Consider the following 18,015-nt stretch of genomic DNA (forward strand, 5'->3'; position numbering starts at 1 on the left):
TAAGCACAGACACTCATTCTCCAACTAGAATGAGTCAGGAGTCAATGCACACTGCTCTTACTCTCACCAGGATCAGAATATAAGCACAGATTCTAAGTTGTCAACTATAAAGCAGTTATTAAGCTTTCTGATGATGAGCAGTCTACAGGAAATAATGTAACTGCACTCCTTCTCTCACCAGGAGAAAATAGAAGCACTAATCCCAAGATGACTACTGAGAGGAAGAATGTGGGCTCTACAATAACTGGTGGTCTTGCAATAGATGCTTAAAGGTAAGACAAAAAAAATGGTTTATCCTAAACACTGCAGTGTGCACTAGAGGAGTTAGATGTGAAAGTAGGTAACTTATGTTTTACCTGTCTAAAAGTTACGTTTTAGTGGAGAGTCACTATTTTTAAAATAACAAGATAGATTGAAAGGGGGTGGTCACTTTTGTATTCTGGTACTATGGAATATAGTGAGATGGCCAAAAATTTAAATAGTTGAATGGGAGTGATTTCACAAAATGATACTTTTGTGCTTACTCACACCAGCCAGTAAAAGCAGAGAGGAAATGAGATATATGGTGAAATTAACATAAGGGGCAGGCAACTAGAAAGACAGTGGTGTTTAAGAACACAACAGTAACTGGATGGGAAACATTTCTGTCTGACTCACAAGAGACAGAGCTGTGGTCTCTTTTCAAGTTTTAATGTGCAGTTAAAAGCAGAATACAAGTAAAACAGTGTAAAAAAAAACAAATCACAGTATACAAAATAGAAAAAGGCAATAAAGTAATACAAAACACAACAAATAAAAAGCAAACTACCCTTTCCCTCACAGCAAACTGTAGCAGAATCTGGGTGAGCATTTCCAGTAAGGCAGGTGGGGCATTGATCTTCCTGTGTAGACATATTGTTTGATTGAGACAGAAAGCACCTCCATTAAATCAGCTTAAACCTTGCAGGAGCAGGTCCCCTTACAGCCCACACTAGTAAGCACCCAGAACAATGTATTTGCACTTTTCAACTGTCTCTGCAGCTGGCATGATTGAAATCAGCATCATGAGACAATGCAGCAATTATCTCAAATTTGTTGACAACTACCTACTACTTAAGCCAGTGGACGCAGTGTGTGAGAGATGTAGTTATACAATATTGTTGGAGGCAAAGCTCTAATGCAAAGTCACAACAAATAATAAGCAGGTTGTCAGTACCACAAAACACCATACTCAACAAAGCATGCACAGACCAAACACACAGGCTTTCATACACTAAGGCTCTTAAATGTAACCTACATAAATCACAAAGACCTCCTAAAAGTAATCTAAGAAACAATTACACTCAGAAGCCTCACAAACGCACACAACACAGTTGGTAACCACCATGAAACATACATCCAAGAGTCATACTGATGCAGGTTAAAAGCCCATAAGGCAAACCTCCACACAATCCAATATCTTAGTCATAGGTGACTCCAGAGTAAGGCACACTTATGCACCACTTACCAGACTATACAAAAAATGGATCATGGTCAGTTAACTGTCAGGCACCAGGATTTGCCACATTATGCAAACACTCGAGTCCTTGCACTACTAGTACACATAACACATAGTACACGTGTATGTAAATGACTTGAGGCATACATCTCTGGACTAGATGAAGAGAGACATGATAGAGCTTTCAGAATATTTGTCAGAGTCTAGTATGATCCCAGCTTGAGCAGCATTCTACCATTATCAAAAATTATGCCATGCCACGATATGCACTTCTCATTCCAAGGCTTTCATATATTGTCTAAATCCTTGTCCATTCAAAGTGACTTTTATAGGTAATGTCAATCTCCAAAGCTTCCAGCATAATGAAACTCGAACTCCATATGGTTGAGACCATATGATCAAGTTTTTGAAAACTCAAAGCTGTTAAAAGGAGATTGTGGCACAGCAAGGATTAGGAAATTTACCCTTTTCCTCACTGTAGTGTGATCTCGGAGTTGGTATATATAATTTGCAGGGGGTGTTAGTGATTCGTTTTTTTTTTTTTTTTTTTTTTTGATGTTCAAGTTTTCAGAAACTTGTTCATATGGTCTTTTCTATATTTTTTCAAGTTTCTGAAAAATCAATCATCTGACATATACACACACACACACACACACACACACACACACACACACACACACACACACACACACACACACACACAAAAAGTACTACTCCATGGCAAGGAAACAAATCAGCATATTACAGATTTATTCTTCACTTTTCTCAAATAAAACTGCAAAGGGATACTGCCGCTTATGAGAATAATATAGCTTATTCTCATTTTGATTCATTATCCAAAAGGAATTGGACTACCCTGCCAAGAAATGTGATCCCTTTAAAATTCTTGAAAAGAATCCATAAGTTTATTTAAAAGTATCGGAACAGAATCCACCCTACCCTTCAATGAGTGCATGTCATGATGTCATCGTGGAGAAGGTATCCTTTCAAACCCAACAACAGCAGCAAATCGAGAGTGAAAAAGTTGCTTTTCTGAATTGCCATTATATCCTTCTAATAACAACAAGATTAGTGAGAATTTAGGATCTATACCAAAGACGTCTTTTCTGGGGCAGATGAAGGGACAGCAGAATTATTGAATGATCAGAACTTGAGGACGAAAGAGACTGGATTAGTTAAAGGGCACTTAGTGAGTGCTTCTAATAGAATTTTCAACTTATCCAACATTGAACTGAAAGATGAACATGTTAAATTACTAAAACTGGGTCTAAATTGTAATCCTGCACGCAGAGCTGATGTCTTTAGGACATTATTAAATTTAAAACAGTTCACCAGAAAATTTAATTTAAAGTTTGCATTAAAATATGTTAATTTAAATTGTTCTATGTTTATAAAACCTTCGTTGTTTAATCCTACATTAAATAATACTCTTAGAGTGTTTGAAAAAAGATGTTTATTAAGTCACAAAAGTGAAAATTGTTATTATAATATGAATAATTTTGAAATGGCTGGCTTGAAAGATCTTAGAAATAATAAAACATTAAGATTTATGAAAGCAGATAAGGGTTGGGGCCTCGTGGTTATGGACCAAACTGCCTATCTATCAGTTATGGAAAAAATATTAAGTGTTGAAAATGAATATTCTTTAGTGTCTATTGTTGAAATACATAAATGTTTTAAGAAAATAGAACAATTTCTTTATGTCAGTTTAATGAAAAGAATGTTAGATATGGATTTGTATAATTTTCTTCTTATAGAAAATCCTCCCATAGGATTATTGTTTGGAATTCCAAAAATTTACAAAAACCCAAAGAACCGACCCTTCAGCCCTATTGTATTTTCACCTAATTATGCTACAGAGGGAATTTTTCTTTACTTGGATGACATATTAAACCCTATTATACAGACCTTCAGTTCATTTATAAAAGATTCTTGCCATTTTTTAGATAAGTTTAGAAATTTTAAAGCCAATTGTAATTTTGACCGAGAAAGGAATTGCATTATGACTCTATTCATATGTTACTTATTTGCCTCTATACCTCATGAGGAAGAGTGGAATATATGACACAATATTTGAATAAGTTCACCAATTTTACCAACCACGATATTATTTTTTTCTGTAATTTGCTAGAATTACTTTTGGATAATAATTACTTTGTTTTCAAAGAAAATTTTATTTTATTTATTTATTTACATTTGTTTACCGGGAAATTTAAACTGGAAGCAGGTCCTTTTTCAGCAGATGCCTGGGGAGAAAAGCTCCACATCATATCCATGATAAATAGAGATACAAAGTTGCAGCAATAGTAAACAACATTATAGGTTGCTGGCTTTAATACAATAAAAAGATATTAATTATCAACAGTTTATACAGTAAATGTTGCAAGTTAAGATAGTTTCTTGTCGTTTATAATATTAGTAACAAAGTTGTCAGACAAGATTTTAAAGTATGTAAAGACAACTAGCTAATTCTGACTGTGGTTAGTAGTGGTGGTAATATAGTTGGGTTAAGAGTCTAGGTGGGGGGGGTGGTAAGGGTGGGGGTGTTAGTCTGGATTAGAACAAGGACAAAGCCAGTGCGAATTTAAGTGGAATTTGAGCGCAGTCTTGAAAAGGCTGCTGGATGGTACAGTAGTTATAGACGGTGGAAGATTGTTCCAAAGTTTAGATATGGTACATGAAAATATCACTTCTCCTGCTGAGTGTTTGGGTTTGATAACAGTGAGTTGATATTTGTTGCTTGATCTTAGGGGCATAGTGCAGTGATAGGGTTGGAGAAGGGTTTGAAGAGAAGGGATGTTAAGGGGGTGGTTAATAAGTTTATGAGCGAGGGTTAGTTGATTAAAGTGAAGGGGTTGTGGGAATTCTGGCCAGTTTAGTTATTTAAGGGAGATACAATGATGGCTGTGGTAGGAGGTTCCAGTGGCAAATTTAGCAATTTTGTTGTAACAAGCATCCAGCTTGTGTAGGTCTGTCTGTCTAAGGTTGGTGAGTAGGGTGGAGATTAGCTGGGAATTGGCTATGGAGATTCTAGTCGCCTTGGTTAGGAATTGGTGGCTTCGATATAATGCACCAAGTTTCTTGTGAACTTTTTATTGAGAGAGATATGTGGGTGTCAAATCTAAGTTTGTTGTCTATTTCCACACCGAGTAATTTTGTGTGATCTGATGGAGAGATGATGGTATTATCTTTGGCGAGAATGTTGAAGTGGGGGGGGGGTGCTTTGGGTGGCTTTGGAAGGTTGGAACAGGAGAAGTTTTGTCTTACTTGGGTTGAGTAGGAGCTGAGCATTGGATAGCCAGCTTTCTACAGAAGAGAATGATTCCTGTGTGATTTGTTGTAGTTCTGTTAGAGTGGGGGCAGAGCAGATGAGAGTAGAGTCATCTGTGTACTGTATAAGAGATGCTTGCATGGTGGCAGTATGTAGGTTGTTAGTGAAAAGTGAGAATAGCAGAGGGCCAAGGATATATAAGGATTATATATGGGATATAAGGATTATAAGCAAATAAAAGGGGTAACAATGGGCTCCTCCACTGCCCCAGCTTATTATATATAAGATACAAGGATTATGAGGAAATAAAAGGGGTGACAATGGGCTCCTCCACTGCTCCAGCTTTTGCTAATATTGTCTTAGGTTGATGGGAGCATATAGTTTTAGCTCCAATGAAGGAAGAGTATAACATTATTTATTATAACAGATTTGTAGATGATCTCTGGTTAGATATAGAGGGGTTGAAGGATTATTGTAAAGAAATTGTTGAGAAATTGAAAGAAAATTTGAATTTTTAAGGTTTACAATGGGGGAAGTATTGACACAAGTGAATTTTCTTTATGTTACCTTAACCTGGAATAACGAACATAAAGATTTTTTAGTAGTATCCATAGGAAGAACATTTTTTCAAACAATTATCTACACTATAAAAGTTGTCATCCATTATTCATAAACAAGTACATACCCAGAGGCCAATATATAAGGGTCTCAAGGATGACTACTTATGATAAGCTTTTTGCACAAGAAGTAGGCTTTATTACCTCTTTATTTGAAAAAGAGGGTACAACAAGGAGAAATTGTTTAACACTGTGGAAGAAATTAAATCTAAGAAGAATACTGTTTCCCCCTTTTTTAAGGCAACTCTTTAAATCCCTTAAAGATGTTCATACAATTTCTGTGGTGCATAGGAATACTGTTTGTAATTTAAATGTACAAGTAGATAGTCAAGCTATTAAAACTATTATTGAAAACACTTGAATATCTTAGAAAGGAATGTAGAATAATTTAAGGTTGTAGGAAGAAATCCAAATTTTGTATATAAAAATAGTTTTAATATTAAAACTTTATTACAAAAGGACATAACCAGATTCCCCTTATTTATATCTCATCCAAAAATAAAGGAATGTATAAATGCAAGGGGTGCAATATGTGTCAGTGTATTTTAGAAGGACCCTTTATTAACTTAGACCATCTAAATTATACGATTCTAGTACCTGGGGTACTTGATTGTAACTCTAGGGGAATTGTATGTATTAGTACTTGCTCAGGTTGCAGCATCTATTATGTAGGGATGACTAATATATGTCTGAAAGAGAGAATAAGGGAAAATATTTATGCCATTTAAAAGGAGGTGGGCTTAATGCTCTCTGAAACATACACTAGAATGAAAATGATAAAAAAATATATTTTTTTCAGTCCTTGAATTAGTACCTAGGGATATATGTGTGGGGGTAACTACAAGAATAAAACTGAGCAACAAGAAACCTTGTGGCAGATAAACCCCCAGGATTAAATGATGTAATTACCAGCAAATGCTTTCTTAGAGATAAAAGGCAGAAAGTTACAAAAACTAAATGACTTAAGTGTTTTTAATGCAGGAGGTTTTTAGGAAATACTTGCATGTGTCTTTAATACAAAGCAAGGTTATTAAACACGTGATGATTTTTTTAGCTTTCTTATTAGGTTACATGCTTTATAAAATGAATGTGTGTTTTATATGAACTTATTCAGAAGAAGTCAGTTTTATCTGCCTAAAGTGAAGAATAAGTCTATGATACACTAAAGAGTTGTTTCCTGGCTTATGATTCACTTGCCATGGAGTACACACACATATCTATCTATATCAGAGACCTGGTTTAAGATCAAATAAAGCATTCCATCACTGCAGGGTCTATCCTATGCTCAGGCCCACCACAATAGACAAAGCCACTAAAGGAGATGGTGTATCCATATTCTTAAAAAATGTGCCTTCAGACTTGTTAGACAAGATCATGACCTGAAATTCCTCCACTTACAACTTACTACTAAGAGAACCCCTAACACACCATTGCTAATTATATTGTCCCTCTCAGACCACAAGTAGAAGAAGTAGATTCTAAAAATGTATGGCATGCAGATGTGTAATTTGTTTGTTGTGGCAGCAGACAGTTAGGAAAAGATTTGCAGCAGAAGTAGTTAGATGTAGGATTTGGGTTTTGTGCCCACCAATGCACACCTGAAAAGTTGAATATGTTACTATTCATTGCCAAAAGCATACTCTGCTCAGTTCAATCAATTACAGTCTTTGTTTGATTTTCAAAGGGGGGGGGGGGCACCACCACTCCTAATGTCCATAAACATTGCTGCTCTGGTGGGACAGAGGGATAAATCCTTGCCTACAGCCCAGCAAACCCGGGTTGGATTAGTGGCTCAGGTGACTGAAAGTGCATCAGGGAGGGTTGGGACATTCCCAACCAGGTGGGGGATTGGTTCAAAGGGCATTCCCGCAGAACGATCCCTGGTGGAGGTCACGGACATGTGAGATGTGGCATCATCTAAAGAGGGATTAGGGTGAGGACTTTGACAGAGCTGCTGTGGAAGCAGGGTGATACATCAGTATTTCTTTATTGCATGCCCGACCTCTTGACTATTCGAAGGGGCTGTGGGAAAGGGGAAAAATGAGGTAGGTCATTAAAAAAAGTCCTGCTGGTTAATGGTATGACGGCCAGTCCCCCCTCCCCCCCAGGTCACTCTTAAGATCTGGGCAGGCCTCAGCATTGCATAGAAAGTCCACAGCGGTACCATGTAGTGGCAGGTAGACCAGGAGATGGACGTGGAGCAAAGATGTAGGATATCACAGGATGATGACAATTAAGAGTCAATGAAAAAAAACTTCCCGAAACATTCATCTTGTATTTAAAAGTTCTGAAAAAGCACTGCTGCTTTAAAAATTAAAACTGATTCATAATGAACCAGTGTTTTAAAGAGAAATACACATCTGACTTAAATGGGTATGTTATATCTTTTTTACACCAGACTTTGCTTTTCTGCAAATCAGAAAGGTGGCATGAGGATACTCCTTACAGGATGTATTAATCAGAGTTTCTCTATTTGGCATACATTTATTTATAGCAGTGCAGTACAGTTATAATTCTGAAATATAATGATATGAACAGGCATATATAAGAGCCATATTTACAGAAGGTATAAGACAAAAATGGAGGGGGAACACCAAAAGTTACTTACTCTGGGCATGGCAAAAGTGTAAGATTCCTTATTTCTGATATACATGATTTAAGCAGTGCATTTTATAGATATTTTATCTAGTATTAATAGATGCTTAATGAAATATTTATCTCAGATTAGTGTAGGATGCAGCACGGAGCAGGGTCTTTGCTATTTATTGACACAGACAGCAATGCCATGGAATGTGAAAAATTGTGTGCCATGTAACACATGCAAATAATGCACTAGTGATATAAGAATGTGGGATCCCATGCAAATGATTCACACAGATATGTAAATAATAACTACAAACATGGGTGAGTCATGCAATAATGTATAAAGCAAGTGCACTGTAATATAGCACACTATTCTGAGCACTAAAGACTTTTGTTGTACCCTGTGAACACATCAGCAGAGTTAGTGGCTATAGCCGAACAAAATATGTTAATGGCTACCACTGGAGCCAGTGTCACTTCATTGCAAAAAATAGCAGCAGAACCTTAAAGACAAGTACCTAATAGACCAATATTGGATGGATAGGGTGACTTACAGGAAAGGTAGTTTTATTTATTTATTTTTTATTTATTTTACATTTGTTGACCGGGCTAGTCTTACTGGACATATATCCGTTTTCAGTAGAGGCCCGGGGAGAAAAGCTCCAAATACACGAAGTAAAACAATTATTACAAAAGAACAAAATAAGCATAATACAAAAGTACCAGTGTAGACTTATTTAGCAATTTAAGAAAAACTAAAACTGACAAAATGTATGTAAATAGAGAAAAAGTCAGATAAAAGTAAAATACATGGTATAGAATATTCTGAAGTTAGATTAAATAAAAGATAGATAAGCAGAACACAAGGTGGGAAAACATATGTGAGAATAAAAAAAATGCTAAGGTAGAGTCAATATCAAAGATAAAACAGTCAATAATTAAACCTATTATTTAGAGGACCAGTAAGGGGAGAGGGGGGAACTTGGGAAATAATGAAATCATTTCAGTCAGGGTTAGCACAAGGGCATAACCACTGGGATTTTAGATATTCTTTGATATGTCTTTTGAAGAGGGATGTAGAGTCTGGGTTAGTTATTTCCTGAGGGAGTTGATTCCAGAATTTCCTGACAGAGTTAGAGAATAATGAATCCCCAGCTTTATTACATGATTTATTTAAGGCCACAAGGAGTTTATTAGCAGAGCGTAGTGTGGATAGGTTTTTATATGGTGAAATTAGTTTTTTAAGGCTAGGGGTAGCATCAGGGTAGAAAAGAGACTTATGAATGATAAGTAGCTGTTGATAGAGTATGTGGTTATTTAGCTCTAACTGGTGAAAATAGATCAGATGTTTGCCACGTGTGATTTGCCCACAAACAGTGGGACGTATGCAAGCACATCCAGCACAATGAGAATAAAGGTATGTGCAGTGATAAATAACTTATCACTTCCTGCAATAAACAGGTGTCACAGGTAGATTGCAGGTGTTAACATTACACATCCTACACCAGTCCCTCAATATCATGCATGTAGAGATGCATATAGGGTTCTCTAGGACTGGTGATGAGAGAATCCCTAATATGAAGGAAGCACAGCCCATTTCCCTAAAGTTCTGGGAGTCTTAGACTGTGTACACATTACCATCAAGGCCCAACCTAGTCAACAGGGATTGACATACATCAATAGGAAAGGCCTTACAGTATCTCAAATGTTAGGTGGTCTGTAATGCCCAAGGCATTGCATATGGTGCATCCTAAGATTCACACGTGGCAAACATCTGATCTATTTTCACCAGTTCATGTGGGGGATTCTCCACCTAGCCATCTATTCAGTAGGTGCAAAACAGGTGAGATATTCAGAGCAATATAGACAATTACCATGCAAGCAGGGAGCAGGTCATACATAATGGTGTGACTGCTGTTTGTTGCAGGTAATGACTGATATGCATTGGAGCTGTGGTTGATGACCCCCCCCCCCCCATATGTAATCTGAGATCATGATACATTATGTATACAACAGTACTCAGTCAGAAACAAGTAATATCACTGAGAGTATGATTGGACAACTGTAGCAACACTTCCATTGCTGGACACATCAGGTGGAGTACAGACATTATAAGGAAAATCTTTATGGTATGTGCCGTGCTGCATAATATAACAGTTTGAAAAAAGTTACAGCAGCAGGAGAAGCATTCCAGCAGGGCCCAACATATCAGTAAGACCAGCAGCAAAAGAGGAGGCTGTATGGTCTAATAATGAAGAAGCAGCTGTGGCATCACATATGAGGTGGAGCTGGGCACAATGCATGACAGCTCTTTTGATAAGACAGCTTCTGGTCCACAACTATAGGCCAAGGCAATGCCAGCACAGAATAAAGTGATGCATCCATATTCACCGTCAGGCTGGATGTTTGACATAATCATAGCCATATAGGTTAGGGGGTGGGCATGGAACAGTCAGCATGACTTGCACAGATGATTAGGAACACAATGACAGTTGACAGCAACAATATGACATGGAGTAAGGTCATGATAGGTGAATGTGGCAGCCACTCACTCAGTGAGCAAGTTGTGTGGAATCAGGTATTCTACCATCTGGTAGTGGGGTTCAACTAACATGCTGAAGTCTGTAGCAGTGAAGATGGAGAAGTACAGGATCAAGTGCATGTCCTGTCAGGAGTCTAAATGGCTTTCTCATTCATAAGCTTGAACCCAGCCATAAGCGGGCAGCCTGTAAAAGTCATCCACTTGTGGTCACAACCACACCCATTATGCAAATGTTGACAGTCACTTTCACTTATGTACACAACAACCCACAAGTATACTTTACTGCTATTGGAATGGGCTCCCTACACCCCTTCCTGCAATGGTATATTGGTCCCATGTAATGGTATACACACCCTCAAACTATTCCCCTTACAATTTGTTGCCATGTTAACCACTATGTGCAGGTGTCTTCACATCTCTTGTTTGCTATCCATCCCAATGCTCCCCAGTGTTCAAGGTCTGCACCACCACCACCAACATAGCTGGACATGGCAGTTTGATGCCATTATGTATTACCCATCACATATACTACAGGGGTACAGAACGGGGTGAAGCTTTTGCCATCAGTATAGGCATATCCATTTCCTACATACAGTCCCACATTCCATTGATTTTTGTCTATAAGAGTTCTTGCACAAGGTTTAATATCACACTAATAAATGCCTTGTAGAACTGAAGTTATCCTAATGAGTGTCTGAACTGCAACTGGAAAAATGCGCTTTCTAATCCAGCCTGTACTAGTCGTGATCTGTGAGGCTCTACAGAAGCATGTGACCAGTATTTTCAAGCACACAACCTGTGCAGCTGTGCAGACCTACCTCTTTGTGGCCTTGCAGTACAAAGGTTTGGTTGAGGCCCTCTGCTGATGTCTGATATGTGTAATGTGATATCTATACATGCATCCTTGCACATAGGGCTTCGATTTGCTCCATGAATGGTGCTGTGCCAAGATTATGGCTTCCTCAGGTGCTGTTAACTGCAGTGCTTCAGATCGGTATGTAGGGGAGAGCAGGATGTTCTTGCTCTCTCTGCATGGATATTTTCCTCAACATTTGTGCTGGAGTTATGGTGGTCTCTTGTGAGGTGGGTGCTTATCACAAATCACAAGATTGCCAGTATTGCAAGTGATGTACTGGCAAGGATCATACCAACATGAGCAAATACTGTCCCAGTCTGTTGGTGTATTTTGAATTAAAATTATATAGAAAGGTATGGGCCAGATACTTGCAGTTTACCTTGCCACAATTGATACAGTGCTTTCAGACAGGTGTTGTCAAGAGATTCTACAGTGAGATCATTTGAGGCCACTATTAACCTTGTTCCATGGAGTCCAGAAAATAATGGCTCCCTCATGGAATTTGAAAATAGTGATTAATTAATTTATTTGAGCCATCTGTTGAAGATAATGGTTAATTTTAATGTTTCAGATACGACCATCAGACCTTTTCGGTCCCTGCACAATGGTCTGACTACCAGTTGATTCATAAACTCTGATATATTAATAATTTCTGATTAAAAAGTTCACAGGGTTGAGACTCCCCACTTATCCACTTTCCTATGTTTGCTAACAGTAGAAGCTTTATTTTAGTAAATCGTAAGTTGTCAACTGACTAGAGAAAGGTGATTCCTTGGAGAAATAGGTCAAATTTGTATGTTTGTGGATAACTCTTTGCTATTATTTCTAGCATAGTTTCTGAAACTCTGTTTATCTTGGATATGCTGCACAGGTTTCTTCCTCTGTGGGTAAATATGAATATTTTCAATGCGTAGCTTTTATTCACATTAAATAATTAGCCACACTGCTGTAAAACTATGGCACATTCATTTTTTTACACTCAATATCCTTTCCCCAGTGCCTCGGTATATAGCATAATCCTTAAGGTTAGCAGCTGCCATCTCTAAGTCATTCATCTTCATGAGAGAGCTTGTTTTTGTTTGGCCAGAGCTGGAGGACACTGCATGTGTCCCTTGTGGACAGGATTAGAGCTTTAGACATAATCACCATGCTACAGTGCATTACGTAGCCTGGCTAGGGAAAGATACTAAAATAATAACCACTTTTATTTAGAATAGGAGGAAAGCAGGAATGAAAAGGTACATTTTTGCAACTCTAGCTCTCTTTAAATACTTGGATAACCAGGATGCTAAGACGTTTTTAATCTTTTTACTCCACCCCCCCAAAAAAATTCAAAACCAATGAAAAATTTCCTCCACTTCAGACAAGACTTGAAGCACCTAAGAAACTCCTGTCCTTGCCTTTAATAATGTAAAACAACCCTTCTGAAATTGCCATGTGGGTGATTCAATGTAAAAGTCAGTTTTAAAGCTCTTTAGGTGCTTAAAATATCCACTTTGATCATTAGCCACATGGGAAGTGCTCAGAAAATTCACTGAGATCTTTAGCCACAAGGAAAAGCAGATCCCATTAAGGAATCATCTTGCACTGGATATTGGAGATGTAAGACACAATGGATAGACTGGGTGGCCTTAGGTATTATCAGGCCCACACAGACTCCTATCTATTAGACAGTGAAGAGGCAATGTTTGACTCCTCCCACTATCTCTGCACAAAATCTGGACTCTTTGTTGTGTGAATAAAAGCATTTGCCATACTATCCCCTCATATGAATCAGAATAATAACAAAGTTTTGCACCGCCAATTTCTAAGTGTTTACATGACATGAGCCACAGGAAGAATGAGCTGGTCACAGCAGATACTGAAATAGAAGTGAAGATTGTCTGGGTGACAGAAGCTTTGCGTGACATTCTCTTCATATGTAAATCAGTAAATTACATGAAAAATGTATTAAAACTGTTGCTCAACCACCCAGTTTGTGCAAACTCTTATTATCTCCATCACTACTCAGAACATTATTTATTATTAGTCTGGTAAGGACTTTATGGCATCCAAGTTATATCCTTTCCATTGAAAGGGTGACCCAGCAGCTCTGGTAAAACTAAAAACACAAGCTTATAATAAATAAACAGAGACTTAAGGAATCAAACCCAGTATTATTGGATGAAGTTGATTTGCAGCACATCCCATGCCAATGTCAGTATCTGATTTCATTAGTTAATTAAAATTTGGAGTACAATAAAGAGAAGTATTTATTTATTTATTTTATTTTACATTTGATGACCAGGAAAGTCCGTCTGGACACAGGTTCATTTTCAGCGGAGGCCCGGGGAGAAAAGCTCCATTTAAACAATTGCTTAACAGCGTTATTGATGTTGTCAAGAACAGAGTCTGCCACACCCTCACAAACTGCTAACCTGAAGTGTGCAACTACAATGTGTGTTTGTAATGATGTTAACACTGAAATTGTACCAAAGTTAAAGCCGTTCCATTTTATTTTTCAGAAAAGTACTTCTCATAATTGCATCCAATACCATCATAAAGTAAGCAGCAGCTAACGATGCACTGAGAAATCAATGAACTTCAAACTGCTTCTTCCCTTACCATCCTGTGAAGAACTACTTACAACCTCAGGGTAATTTTAACTAATCATATTTGGCTAAAGATTAGTCTGGTTTATGTATTAGGCATTGTGTGTCGCTACATGCTTATTATTTAGTGAAATTATATGCTGTAAAAGTAAATATAAAGACTCTGGAACACACATGTGATGTAATACTTTTTATTGGACCAACATAGGTTTTGCAATTACTCAAGCTTCTGAGCTGGCATGAGTCCTTCATCAGGAGTTATTAAGTTATAGGTGTTAAATACAGTGCTTAACCATCCACTTGTGTCTAGACAGGGATGCACATTATTTATTTCCAGCTGGCTAAAGAAAGTCTTGAAAATGCTTGGATATCCCTCAGAATCAGACAGTATGTGTAAAAATTGATATGTGTTTCTGATGACTTTGTAAATCTGATGCTTTCCATTGACCTCTAGTGATGTGTTAGTGTTAAGGGTATCACAGAAAGTACAGAAACATATCTGGTTCTGTGTTTAAAATTCAATATATTAGTTATCAACACTCATGTGCAATTATTAACTATTGAGCAGACAGTGAATCAACAGATGTTGACACTTACTGTTTTGCTGTTAGAATGTTCCACTCTTTACCCTCCAATGAAGGGGATTGAACAACCACATCCTTGGATACTTAAATAAACCAACTATAAGAATGCTGCAATTAGCAAAAAAGGCAGATTCACTCAGATACTGATGTTCTCATGTTTAAAAAAGGAAGAGAAAGTTACACATTTGAGGTCACATGTTAATGCCAAAATTAAATTAAGTTAAGACTGACACCCACCACTGCTACAATCTTGAAACAGATTGAAATGTACATCTGAATGGAGAATAAGCTATGAAGGCAGGTCAATTAAAATACTGGCATATAAAATAATGATAAAGAATTCAGGAAGATTTATTCAGCAATATGAAATAGGAATAGGACAACACAGTTTACCTTTGGAAACTATATGCAATTATATACCAAAATGATGCACATCTCAGATTGAATTCTGAGCATTATAATAATGGCCCTGATTCAAAAAGACTTGATTATCAGTGTAAATGACTTACTGTGGTATAAGTTTGCTTTATAGATAGGCCTTACACCTAAGTAAGTCACTCAGATTGAAAGCAAGTCTTTTAGAAATTGGACGGGCTTACACCAGAGTAAGCCACTTATACTGAGAGCAAATATTTTGAAATATGGCCCATTTTTCAGTATTATACAAATCCTTCTCATTTATAAAATGTGGATACATCGATGATTACAGTGAATGATTTTTTTTTCATTTCATAACTTAAAATACAACATCTTTGGCAAAAGAAACAAATATTGCATTTTTAACACTTCAAACATTGAAATATTACAAAAAGTCACCCTTACCAGCCATGCTTTACTGATTGAAGCATTACTTAATTTATACAAAAGCATGCACCAATATTCCAACCATTTCTTTATATGCATCTTTTGGCACATCCATGTCAATGAAAAACAGCCCAAATGTTCTGAATTGGTCCTTTCCAGTAATGAAATAAGGATGCTAGGATTGTAGAAATCACTGATTTAGTCCAAAAATATTCTGTAGATCCCAGATCCACTTCAGATGATTATATCTCATAGATTCAAAAGTTATTATAATATGACTGGCCATTAACATTCAAAAACGAGCATGCTGATTGGTCAGCCCAAGCAGCATGCCAGTAGTAACTTGAGCACATACCAACAGCAAAAGTACAGGTAAAGTATCATTGACCGGTAATTTTTTTTTTTTTTTATAAGAATTTTCAAAATTAAGTACTGAACAAAGTACTAAATTGGTAAGAAAACACTTAAGTTCTGTTTCTGAAAAACTACTGCACACCACTGGCAATTAGCATTAGACTATGATCAAATCCAAGTATTAGAACCTGTAGGAAGTAAAATATTACAAATATGAAGTACAATATCAGAAGAAGGTAATGAGAAGAAAATAAAAGATGAACTGAAGAGGCTAACTACTGTTCCACACTACAATGAAACAAAACAATAGGGAAATGTACATTAAGTTAATGACACAAAAATGTGGTACACTGCAACTAGAGACTATTGTGAAAACATAGGCTGTTGGGAGATGGTGCCTCCAATATATTCATTCCCAACAAGGCAAGCAAAACCTGCTAAGCGTAATACTAGATGATGGTCACTGTGAAGAAAAAATTCTTCAACATGGTCAAAGTCCTATTCACCATCAGGAGATTACAGTTTGTTTTTTTTTAAACAGCAATGGAGATCATTCTTCCTCTGTTGATTGCTTTCTAAGTCAGTCATGTACTGTGTGAACCTGGAAATGTAAGTCCCATATACATGCACAATAGGTCATCAAAGGACAGAATCTGGAAACAATGCAGAAGAACACCACACAGCCATTATACAAAGGCATTATTTACGGAAAGTAAGTCGTTATTTCTTAAATAATGTCACTGTATAATAGCCCTCATGACTAAACCACGCCAACCAAGGGTAAATCCAGCATTACCCACAGTCAGCCATGGGTTATTGCTATAATATCTCTTTTGTAGGGAGTTTAACATGTTTCCCAAACTATAGCTTCACTCACCTCATTCCGATATTCATTGAATGGCTCACAGTCCAATAAGAAATGGAAGTAGTTGTCCTACTCTTGATGATAGTTCAAACATCTATTGCTATAGCAATAACCCACACCTGGGTGTGGGTAATGCTGGATTTACCCACGGTTGGAGTGGTTTGGTCCCGAGGGCGAAGCCCGAGGGACCAAACAAAGCCAACCGTGGGTAAATACAGCATTACCACCAGAAGTGGATTATTGCTATTATACCATGACATTATTTAAGAAAAGAAACTATTACTTTTCTTAAATAATGGCATAGTATAATAACTGTTTACTGCCCTTCCACAGATGTCTGGCATCCGCGGCAGTTCTGATGTACTGCACGCCTGCGCAGTACATCAGAGCTGTGGGCAAAAGCAACGGAGAAAGCAAGATCTCCGTTGCTTTTTTTTTTACTGTTTCGCTATGTTAAATGGGTTTAACATAGCGAGACAGCTTTAAAATAAACCACAGAGATGTCCGTTGCTTATTTTAAAACTGTCTCGCTATGTTAAACCTATTTAACATAGTGAAACAGTAAAAAAAGCAACGGAGATCTTGCTTTTTCCGTTGCTTTTTTTTAAAAACCTATCTCGCTATGTTAAATGGGTTTAGCATAGCGAGACGGCTTTAAAATAAGCAACGGAGATCTCCGTTGCTTATTTTAAAGCTGTCTCGCTATGTTAAACCCATTTAACATAGCGAGACAGTGTTTTAAAAGTAAAGTTATACTAATGGAAAAAAGTCCGGGCGACCGGACCTTTTTCCATTAGTATAACTCGATTTACAATGTGCACGCTGGCCAATCAGCGTGCACGTTTTGGGGGGGTCATGGTATAATAGTGGTTATTCCCCTTTGACATAGTTTGTGTGGAGTTATATGCCACTGTAGGATCAGTTTAACAAATGGTGAGTGAAGGCCATCTATTGTACCCCACACTGAGAAGGAAACCCATGTAGTCATCTTGAGTAATAGCATTTGTCAATCTTATGTTCCATTTCCTTAAGGATTGTTGAACTACCAGCTTATTGTTAGCATTCAGGGCTCTGTAACACCCACTGCAGACACTCATTCTCTATGACTTGGGGATTAAAAAAACAGCTATGTGGGCAATTGACTCAAAGGCATTTATCCAACCTTAGCATCTGCACAAAGTATTGTTATTTACAGTAGACGTTAGCAGACAAACTAGCGCACATATAATTTGTTAAACTTCAAGCAGCTTCCCGCTATGTAACTAATGGTTTAAACTGATCTTAAGACAGTGGAGTAACCATAACTTAATCAATTTTCATGTAATGTAATGTAAATACTAAGAGTAGCATGCAGTACTTTTGTCCAGATTATTTTTTTTACTTTTAAATGCAATAGCTTGTCTTTATGGAGTATTCATGTGACATCTCCACTTTACAATAGAAGTAGGAACTATGAGGGCTATGGGGGGGG

General features: G+C 37.3%; 1 protein-coding gene across 2 annotated transcripts in view; it reads left to right on the top strand.

Annotated features, from left to right (window-relative positions):
• FGF10 (fibroblast growth factor 10) overlaps nt 1–18,015 on the top strand; it is a 699,027-nt gene that overhangs the window by 275,624 nt on the left and 405,388 nt on the right. For both annotated transcript variants that reach the window (XM_044077714.1, XM_044077723.1), the window contains exon 2: nt 13,851–13,981. The gene's annotated coding sequence lies outside the window, so the exon portion shown is untranslated. The remainder of the gene's footprint in view (nt 1–13,850; nt 13,982–18,015) is intronic.

Source organism: Protopterus annectens, chromosome 1.part1, assembly GCF_019279795.1.
Source record: "Protopterus annectens isolate FY-2018-M chromosome 1.part1, PAN1.0, whole genome shotgun sequence".
NCBI lineage: Eukaryota > Metazoa > Chordata > Ceratodontiformes > Protopteridae > Protopterus > Protopterus annectens.